The sequence below is a fragment of the Arachis ipaensis genome, chromosome B4, assembly GCF_059453495.1.
Source record: "Arachis ipaensis isolate K30076 ecotype BB chromosome B4, ASM5945349v1, whole genome shotgun sequence".
In the NCBI taxonomy this organism is placed as follows: Eukaryota; Viridiplantae; Streptophyta; class Magnoliopsida; order Fabales; family Fabaceae; genus Arachis; species Arachis ipaensis.
The window spans coordinates 134,622,395-134,634,272 of NC_142439.1; positions in this window are offsets into that span (position 1 = coordinate 134,622,395).

The following is an 11,878-nucleotide window of genomic DNA, read 5'->3' on the forward strand; positions in this document are numbered from 1 at the left end:
TATTTTTACTTTTTAAATCTACACGTAAAATATTACTAACACAATAAGATATTCTTTTTAAATAGTGTATTATAAATAAAAAATTTCACTTATTTTTTTCCCCTCCAACCAAACTTGTATTGCATTATACTGGATGAATCCTATAAGATTCTGATTGCTTAGAGTTTTAGGAGAATTTTAATATTATATATGAAACTTAATATGCTTCTATATGATTCTTACATTATATATAATCGATATGAAACTTAATATATTTATTTCATTTTACTTAATTATAGTTAATGGTATTTTAATATATTTTTTTTATTTTTCTTTGTATACACTACTTAATAAGATAATAATTTTATGGAGCCTTCTTTAATGAAGAAAAAAAAAATATTTTGATTTTTCATGAACTAAATTTTTTTATAAATTATAACTATTGAAAATTTGAATTGATGGCTAGAATTTAAATTATTTATTAATTATATAATAATCATATTTTATATTTAAATATTTTAAAATAATTTTATTGTGAAATTATAATTTTATCTATTTTTTTTCTTTTTTTTCCTCTTTCAGCCATCTCATATTTTCATACTGAAACAACTATTATTACCGCCATAAAAAAAAAATTTCTCTTCTCATCACTAAGGTTAGAAGTGAATCAAACCAGCTCAGGAGCCAACTCGAGCTTGACTCATTAATAGTTCGATAAGTTGAAATCGTGAGCTGCGGAGCCGAACTTGAGCTTAAATTTAAACTCATAAATTAAATGAGTCGAACTTGAGCTTGAATAAACTCAGCTCATTAGCTCATGAACTGACTCGAATATATGCCGCGTAATACATATTGATCTTTTCACTTTAGTAATTAAAAAAAAAATTAATCTTGATATATTGTCTATAAAAATAATTTATAGATGTATTTAATTACATAATACTATGTCAAAAAAATTAGTGAGGCAAGAACACACGATTACATAGTTGGCAATACTTCTCGAGATGCCTTGAGTTGTGATTCATTGTCCTCGTGACTTCCTTTAAGCCGGATTTGAGTCTTCAGTTCTGCTGTCTTGCTCTCCACAATCATTCGACCTTCCTGAAGAAATTTGAGAAGCAGCAATGAGATGAACAATGTTATGTTGTTTCAATACTTGAAATGATACAATTCCCATATACCAGATAATGAAGAATCAAATTAGTAGTTAACTATGTGTCTCAGCTAGTTAACAATTCTGTTTTTTTCTGAAAGCAAGATGTTACTACATTGTTACCCTATAATAAAACATCATTAATAGACATAGATCAGGTTTGATGTTTCAAGCGTGGAAGAAACATTTCCCAACTAATTCAAACAAAGTCATGTAACTTGTTATGAACTGTGGACATAAACCAATTCCAAGGTGGAAACATATAAGACAGAGAAGTTACCTCAAAAGCCTTCTCAAAGGTGTCACCTAAGTGATTAAGGGAACTAGTGATTCACCTTTATTTTAATTCATTCAGGGGAAACAAGCTATCAGTTGAAGTATATCATGCAAAAACAAACTGAAATCATGAAGCAATGTACAATATGAAGACTGTAGAGATAAATATAATAGGGGGTGTTTGAGCAAGACAGCAACAAATTGTAAGCCCGGTCATATGAAAACTGTAACATACCCAAGTAGTGCATAGAAAAGATAATAGGGGGTGTTTGAGCAAGCCAGCAACAAATTCAAGGTTCGATGATAATCAACTCTGATGATTTTTAGCAAAGAAAAAAAAAATTAAACTCGGTGATTATTCAGCAAGACAGCAACAAATTCAAGATTCAATCACTAACAAATTAATTGATTACCAATTCAACATCATCTCAAAATATAGGGAGAAGGCAATCTGGGAAAGGGAGAACAGGGGAAGTGATGATGCATGGACTTACCAAGGGCGACTGGGTGACGAAGAGGACCCCAGCCCAGAAGAGGACTGTTAGAATATAATTAGGATCAATTAGGATCAATTAGTATTATTTAGTATATCTGAATATTTATTGTAGGAGATTACGTCTTTATTATTACGATTCTCTTAGTACCTATAAATACCCTTTTATATTGTAACATTCTAGACAACTTGAATGGACAACTTGATCACAACTGAATAATACACTTTTCAGATTCCTCTCCCAGTCTCTTGTTTCTAACATGGTATCAGAGTCATGGTATCCTCCTTGAAGAGGATAGGTTGTTTTCCTTGCGATGAAATCACCGTAGTTTTTATATTTTTTTTATGCTATTCTCCTTTTCTTTTTGTCACTCCTTTGATACTTTTTACCTCACCGACTAGCTTATTTTCTCTGTCTTGTATTTTTTCTGAGTCGAATGATCAAACACCATTATCATCCGTTGTTTACCTATTCTCATGAAGAAATCATATAGTTTTCGCTCTCTTTCGGCAGTTCCGTCTGCGTTCTCTCGTGCCAGTTCCGTCTGCGTTCTCTCGTGACAGTTCCGTCTGTGTTCTCCCGTGGCAGTTCCGTCTGTGTTTTTCCGTGGCAGTTCCGTCTATATTTTCCCGTCGCAGTTTTGTCTGCGTGTTTCCTTGTGGCAGTTCCGTCTGCGTTTCTTTCTGGCAATTCTGTCTGCACTTCCTTCGGATAGCGGCAGTTCCGTCTGCGCTTCCTTCAGACAAGCGGCAGTTCCGTCTGCGCTTCCTTCAGACTAGTGGCAGTTTCATCTGCGCTTCCTTCCGGCAGTTCCGTCTGCACTTCCTTCAGACAAGCGGCAGTTCCATCTGCGCTTCCTTTTGGCAGTTCCGTCTGCACCCGTTTTATCAGTTTATGCAGTTTTTTTCTTCTTTATTTCGTTGTTTTAAATAAGTTTCAAACTCAAGTTGTCACTTGAGTTTGAGGGGGGATGTTAGAATATAATTAGGATCAATTAGTATTATTTAGTATATCTGAATATTTATTGTAGGAGATTACGTCTTTATTATTACGATTCTCTTAGTACCTATAAATACCCTTTTATATTGTATCATTCTAGACAACTTGAATAGACAACTTGATCACAACTGAATAATACACTTTTCAGATTCCTCTCCCAGTCTCTTGTTTCTAACAAGGACGAGCAACGAAGCAAGTGACGACCCTACGACGGTCCATGATCCACGGTGACTCGCGACGGCGAATACTTGAAACCAGAAGACGACGGGCGACGACGATCCGACGAGTGCTTCTGTCGCCGGAGAGGAGGAGCCCAGGGAAGGCCGCGAGACGTTGAAACACCGGCGATGAGCTCGATTGCGAGACAAGAGAGGAGAGAGGGAGAGATCTTGCGTCCGACGCGCAGTGAGAAAGATTGATAGAGATCGAGCAGAGAGAGACAGAGAGAGAGGATAGCAAGAGCAGAGAAGAAGATTTCAGAAATCTTCAGAGGCGTGAACGATTTTAGTTTTTTGTTTTTATAATATGTTTAATCCACATGAAGAATAATTTTAATTTTTTGTTTTTTTAATATGTTTTTGTTTTGTTGTTTAAATTATTTGAAATTATAAAATTAAAATTAATTGAATTTTAAAATTTAATTAATTTAAAAGGATATTTTTGTCTAATTAAATAAAAAAAGGATGTTTAACTCTTTTTGTAAAATTCAATAAAAAATATTTTTTTATTTTTATTTAATTAAAGGGGTATTTTAGTAAAAATGGTGATATAATATATATTTAAAAAAAATTAAATGCTGACGTGGAAAATAAATTCCACATGATTTAAATGTGGACGTGAAACCGTTCTTAGTTATTAACTTCACGTGAAGTTGACTGTAACACCCTACCATACAGAGTCTTATGCTTAAGTCATAATTCAGAGATGGCAAGGTATTACGACCTCTAAAACAAAAATTTAGTACGTATAGTAGTATGAATAATTGATTATAACTAAGAGCCTTTGTAGAAAAAGGGGTAAACAAAAACCGTAACTCGAACGCGCAACACTCCGATCGATAACGTAACGAGCAAAGGATAAGCTAACGCAAGATCATATATATAAAGAGTGTCAAAAACGGGAATATCAAGACTCAAAATCCGGCTGCGAAGATAACCGGTCCGAGCATAATAATATATACATATAATAAAATAAGGAAACCCCAAAGGAAACCCAAAGGGACACAAATACATACAACCTATTCTCCAAAATCCCCTCTAGAAGGAGTCATCACAGTTTGTATTATTTAATGGAGATAAAAGTATCTAAACAAGATATATAAACCAAAACAGAGTCCCAAGAACAAAGGATCTTCGCTAATCCAGAAGTCTCCAGCATGCCTCAACGAGAAGCCTCGCGTCCTGCATCTGAAAACCACAAAATCCGCATGGGTGAGAACCAGAGGTCCCCAGCACGGTAACAGCTTCCACATATATAATACATAATAATAGAGGAAAGCCAAAGGCAATCCTAGAACTTCCTCCAGATAATATCAAAGCTTATAAACAAGCTAAACCATATAAGGGTATCTGACTAAAGATTCTTCAGTCTAACTAATACTTCCCTTTCCAATTCCTTCAAACCTCCCAACCACCAGCAGGAGTATATTATAGCAAACACAGTTATATCAGACAAAGAATATACAAATAGGAGCAGTTAAGACATTTAGACAATTAGCAAGTAATATGCAGTCAAATAGGCAATCTCAAACAATTCACATAGTATGCATATGATGAATGCCTGTCCCTAGTGGCTGATGATATCATCTGTCGGTTATAGAGCCAACCCGACAAGTCCTGGTAGCTAACCATTGGACTGTCCCTCTGTCGTGCATCCCCAACTCGAGTTATACTCATCATAAACTTGATCATAATCATGATCCATATCCATCACCCTCACTGGTGAATATTTATGGGGGCGAGCTCATCCGGGCCTTTCACAGTGCCCGGCCACACTTACGACATAGGGTCAAAAGAGCTTCGAGTCTCAACCTGGAGCACATGGTGGCTAGCCATTGCTACTACCCAGGGAAACCCTCATCTCCAATGGTGGAAGTGCAAACCTTCACAATTCAATCAACATCATATATGCATTTATACTTGGCCATAAACATGGCTCCGCCGTAACACGGCAATAATCTAGCCATCCGGCTCGCGGTTAAATCCATAACCAGCCAATTCATTAACAATTACGGCCCTTCGGCCCATGGCACAACAAGCACTTCCACCGCCATTCTCCGCATCTCACATAATCATCTTTGATCCTCAATGATCATTCATTTTTTTCCCTTGCTTCACTCGCAAGTTACCACATTCACTAGCCCTTTTTCTCATGCTAGGCATATCATAATGATTTAAGACATAAGTGGTGAGATCGGAGGCTTAGAAGTATGAAATTTGGCTTTTAAAACTCAAAAATCAACTTTGGGATGAAAACAGGTCCACGCGTACGCGCACTCCACGCGCACGCGTGGATGGCGCTTTCTCGAAGAACGGCGCGTACGCACCAAGTGCGCCTATGCGCGAGGGGTCATTCTGCTAAAAATTTTCTAAGTTAAAAGCTGCAGAATTTACAGATTCAAACCCCAATCTTCCGACGGACATAACTTCCTCATTTTAAATCGTTTTTCACTCGTTCTTCGAACGGCATGGACATCCTGGATCCAATTTCATTTCTAAACAGATTTGGCACAAATCAGAGATCCGTAGTCCAAGTTATGTCCCGTCAAAGTATGCCCAAAAACCATGTTTTCATACAAAACCACAAGGTGCCATTTTCAAAACAAGCCACTTTCAACTCTTTTCAAAATCAATCAAACATGCCAATTTCAATCCTTCTCTTTGAAATCATTCAAAATGTACCAAAATCAACAACAAGCCATCCTCAACTCACACATTGACACTTTACCAAGGTTTCCAAAACCACATCCAACCATTTTAACACTTCTCAATCAAATGGCTAAAGGACAAACACAATATCATGTCATACATCCTTCCTCATCCCAATTTCCAATAATACCATTTCCAATTAACCATCATTATACATAATCAACATCATACTCACCATCAACATGGTACCACCCATCAATTCAACCTCAATCATCCATCAAGCATATATCACAACATGCATTTCTCATATTTCACACAATCAAGGCATCAATATTCATAATCACATATATGAACACATCATATATTTCAACCATTCAACAACACCAACAATTCAATGCCTATCTTAGGGCCTCTAGCCTAAGTATTTCCTACCACATTACATATTAGATACGGGAAACTAAAACCATACCTTAGCCGATTCCCCAAGCTCAACCGGAGCACTTCCAAACCACTTGTCCACAAGCTCTCAAGGTATCAACACCTCCAAGAACAGATTTTATCACACAAAACCCTCTTCCAAGCTTTCCAAAATCACCAATCAAGCTCCAATATTCACATATACACAACCTAAGCCACAATCATCATACCCATACACAACATCTCAAAACCCAAACATCATAGAACAACAAAATCACACTAGGGTTGAGAATCTTACCACACCCAAGGTCCAAGGAGACAACATTAACCTTCTCCTTCAAGAGAGTTGGGTCCTATAACATCAAAGAACCCAAAATCTCAACATTTTACCCATGAAACTCGAAAATAAGGGCTGGAATTTCGAACAGAAACACGTGGCTTACCTCAAGATTAGTTGTATGGGTTTTGTAGAGCTCTCCGCGGTGAACGCGTGGCCGCAAACGGAGCGGCAATCGGAGCTCTAGATCAAAAGTTATGGTGGTTTGAAGATCAAGTGAGAGAAAGAACTTGAGAGAGTGTTCTTCCTCCCCTCTCTTCAATTTCAGCGTGTTTGAGTGTGTTGTGAGGAGAGAGAGTGCTGAAAACTAGGGTTTTGGTTTAGTTATGTTGGGCCAAGGGCCCACTTTGGGTCCGGTTGGCCCGGTTTGGCCCGTTCGGTCCAATCTTGGTCCGAATTCTATAAAATTGGTACCAAAATTCTCGTCTCAATTTCCTCTATCATATTAAGCCATAAAAATATCATTTTTGGCTTTCTAGAATAAATTCTCATATATGGGTTAACTAGCCGTTAATTAACCGGGTCTTACATTCTACCCACCTAATTGGGAATTTTGCCCACAAAATTCAAATTCAAATTCAATTACCTGAGAATAAGTGCGGATAATCCGTTCGCATCTCCGACTCAAGTTCCCAAGTGTGTTCCTCAACACCGCCTCGACTCCAAGCCACTTTGACTAATGAAACCTCTTTTCCACGCAACCGTTTGATACTAGTATCATCAATTCTGACTAGAGCCACTGGAAGCGTCAAATCTTCTCTTAACTGAACCGATTCGGGTTCTAACACATGGCTAGCATCAGGAGTGTACTTTCGAAGCTGCGACACGTGAAATACGTCGTGCAGGTTTCAAAGATGGGGTGGTAAAGCCACCCGATACGCCACTGGCCCAATCCTCTCCAAGGTCTGAAATGGACCAATGTATCGAGGATTCAACTTCTTTTCTTTAATCGCTCTACCTACTCCTGTGGTCGGAGTAACTTTCAGGAAAACATGATCTCCTTCCTCAAATTCCAAGGGCTTCCGCCTCTGATCGGCGTAACTCTTTTGGCGACTTTGCGCCGTAAGCATCCTGTCTCGGATTTTCTTGACTTGTTCAGTGGTTTCAGCTATCATTTCTGGCCCCAACAAGCCTTTCTCTCCAGCTTCATACCAACATAGTGGAGATTGACATTTTCTCCCATACAAAGCCTCATACGGAGCCATTCCGATGCTCGCATGGTAACTATTATTGTATGCAAACTCTACTAACGACATATACCGATCCCAACTCGCTGGTTGGTCCAAAACACAAGCTCTCAACATATCCTCTAGTGTTTGGATCGTCCTCTCGGATTGACCATCTGTTTGAGGATGGTACGCTGTACTCAAGCTTAATCGAGTTCCAAAAGCTTTCTGAAATGCACCCCAGAACCTCGAAGTGAAACGAGGATCTCTATCAGAGATTATAGTAGCAGGTACACCATGGAGTCTCACAATCTCCTTTATGTATAACCGAGCTAGCTCCTCAAGGGTGTAAGTCATCCGAACGGGTAAAAAGTGAGCTGACTTCGTCAGTCGGTCCAGATCACCCAGATAGCATCAAAACCAGTCCTAGTCCTTGGCAATCCCGACACAAAGTCCATTGCAATACTTTCCCACTTCCATTGCGGAACCTCTAAGGGTTGCAACATCCCGGAAGGTCTTTGATGTTCAATCTTTACCTTTTGACAAGTTAAGCACTTTGAAACATATTCCGCCACATCATTCTTCATACCCGGCCACCAAAACATTGCCTTTAAATCATGGTACATCTTAGTACTTCCCGGGTGAATGGAGAATCCGCTTTTATGTGCCTCCTTTAAGATATCTTGCCTCAAAGTGCCAACATCCGGCACCATGATCCTACCCTTGAATCTCCATAACCCATCTTTCTCTTCCGACACTCTCCACTGTTTTCCTTGCTCGATAGCCGGTAACACCTTCCATAACGCTTCATCATTTTCATGAGCCTTTAGGAGTTCGGACTTAAAGTCGCTCGAGATTTCTAATCGGCTCAAACACAAGGTTCCAGATACTTCTCGAGCACCAATTTTTAGACTCTCGAATCCCTTGAGCAACTTCTCCTCTTGAAGCATCATCCAAGACGCATATAACGACTTTCGACTTAACGCATCCGCCACTATATTCGCCTTTCCAGGATGGTAATTTAACTCAAAGTCGTAGTCCTTCAACAATTCCATCCACCTTCTCTGCCTCATATTAAGCTCTTTCTGATCAAAGAGATACTTCAAGCTCTTATGATCAGAGAAAACTTGGAACTTAACCCCATAGAGATAATGCCTCCACACCTTCAAGGCAAACACAACCGCAGCGAGTTCCAAATCGTGCGTAGGGTAACTAACTTCATGAGGTCTCAACTGTCGTGAGGCATACGCCACCACATTATGGTGCTGCATCAGCACGCACCCTAGGCCCTTTAACGATGCATCACAGTACACCTCAAAAGGCTCGTTCGGCTCAGGTAACACTAACACAGGTGCAGTGGTCAACTTTTTCTTCAATGTCTGAAAGCTCTCCTCGCACTCAGGAGTCCAAACAAACGGAGTGTCTTTGCGAGTTAACTTTGTCAACGGCAAAGCTAATTGCGAAAAGCCTTTGATGAACCTTCGGTAATAGCCAGCTAAACCCAGAAAACTCCTTATCTCAGTTACTGTGGTTGGTTGCTTCCAATCCATCACAGCTTCTACCTTGGTTGGATCTACGGCTATTCCCTTCTTACTCACCACGTGACCCAAAAACTTCACCTTATCCTTCCAAAACTCACACTTAGACAGTTTCGCATAGAGTTTCTTCTCCTTTAGAATCTGCAACACGGTCCTCAGGTGTTCCGCATGCTCTTCTTCAGTCTTGGAGTAAATCAGTATGTCGTCAATGAAGACAACAACGAATTTATCCAAAAACGGACGGAATACTCTATTCATGTAATTCATGAATACTGCAGGAGTGTTCGTCAACCCAAAGAACATTACAGTGTACTCGTAATGACCATAACGAGTCCTGAAAGCGGTCTTAGGGATATCCTCACCCCTCACCCTTATCTGGTGATAACCGGATCGCAAATCAATCTTAGAGAAAACCCCAGCTCCTTGTAACTGATCCATGAGATCATCAATCCTCGGCAATGGGTACTTATTCTTTATGGTGACCTTGTTCAGCTGCCTGTAATCCACACAGAGTCGCATACTTCCATCTTTCTTCTTTACCAGTAACACTGAAGCTCCCCACGGGGAAACACTTGGTCGGATAAAGTTCTTACCCAACAATTCCTCTAACTGAGACTTTAGCTCGGCCATCTCTAACGGTGACATCCTATAAGGAGCACTTGAGATTGGTCCCGCCCCAGGCACCAATTCAATAGCAAACTCGACCTCTCGGTTAGGTGGAAATTCCTCAATATCATCGGGAAACACTTCCAGAAACTCACACACTACCGGAATCTGATCCAACCTTTGATCATCACCCGAAACACCCACGGTTAACAACAGGATACCCTGACATTCGGTTCCAGAACAGTTCACCATCATTGAATTCAAGTAATAATTATTCATCACAACCGGCCCTTCTGTATCCTCCGGCATAAAGTACACCGACTTGGTAGAACAATCAAGCAGGACATGGTTTTCGGATAACCAGTCCAATCCCAAGATAAGATCAAGACCGATCATCGGTAAGCAGATTAGATTATGGACAAAATCACGCTGCTTGAACCTAAACGAAACTTTCGGGCATCCTAGTCTAGTTACCATAGCTTCATGGGTAGCATTATACACTTTTAAGTCATAACCTAAGGTTACGATCTTCAACCCTAACTCATGGGCTTTCTCAAATGCAACGAATGAATGCGATGCTCCCGAATCAAATAAAGCATTTAAAGTTTGACCAGCCATTTCACAGTTACCTCGAATGAGTGTCTCGGATCCCTCTGCACCCACAGCTGAGGTGGTGAACACCCGACCCGTCTGTTGTGCTTTCCCAGCACCTTGCTTTTGCTTCTCTGGACAACTTGCGGCTTTATGCCCCGCCTTTCCGCAATTGTAGCACAAACCCCATCCGGCCTTGCATGGTACTCCCGGATGGTGACTCCCACACCTAGTACAAGCTTGTTCATTCTGAGGTTGCTTCCCAAACTTCTTCCCTTGGAAATTGTTGTTGTTGTTGGGCCTCCTGAAAGAGCTCCCCCTCTTGAAAGACGGACCTCTAGGTGCAAAGCCCTTCCCTCGGTTCTGTGGAAATGAACCTTTGTGACTCCCTTTCTCAGCGGTTGCCCTTTTCACACACTCCTCAGCAACCCTACACTTGTTCACTAATTCGGAGAAAGTCCTAATCTCCATTGGTCCTACTGAACTGAAGATATCACTCCGGAGTCCTCCTTCATACTTAACACACTTCCATTCCTCATATTCCACCGGAGTCCCTTGGCACATACGAGAGAACCTGAACAGCTCCTCAAACTTGTCAGTATACTCTGATATGGACATAGTACCCTGCTTCAGCTGTAACAATTCAAGTTCCTTAGCCGTCCTAGCAGAAGTCGGAAAGTACTTCTTATAGAACTCTTCTTGAAAGACATTCCAGGTGATATAGTCATCACCCTGCTGCAGAAGACGTCGGATGCCTTGCCACCAATGCGACGCCTCACCGGTGAGCATATAAGTGGCAAACTCGACACGCTGTCCTTCAGGTACCACTTGTGCTTGTAATGCTCGCTCTATAGCCTGAAACCATGTATCAGCCTCAGTCGGGCTAGTAGTTCCCTTGAACTTAGGCGGATTAACCTTCAAAAAGTTTGCCAAGGTCATCGGACCCTGAACTCCACCTCCATCATTACCATGGTTGTTCATCTGTTGACCAAGAGCCTCAGCAGTGGCTTGCATAGCAGCAGCCATGTTCTCCAACGCAGCCATAAAGTTCACCGGGTCATTAGGATTATTCTCCGGTGCACGAGCATTCGTACGACCTCTCGCACTACCTCTACCGCGTCCACGAGGCGCCATCTGGTTCCTATACACACCCAACAATCGATATTAAGTTGATCAGTCTCAATATCGGAAGTCTAGTGCTTCAAAGTCCCAAATGCATGCTCATGAACGTTTATGCCAATTATATCAAGCAGGTATACTAATAGCACATAACACACACACAGAGAATGCACAGAAGCATAGTCAGTCCATCCCTCAGGCTCTATAGGAACGAACTGCTCTGATACCATAATGTAACACCCTACCATACAGAGTCTTATGCTTAAGTCATAATTCAGAGATGGCAAGGTATTACGACCTCTAAAACAAAAATTTAGTACGTATAGTAGTATGAAT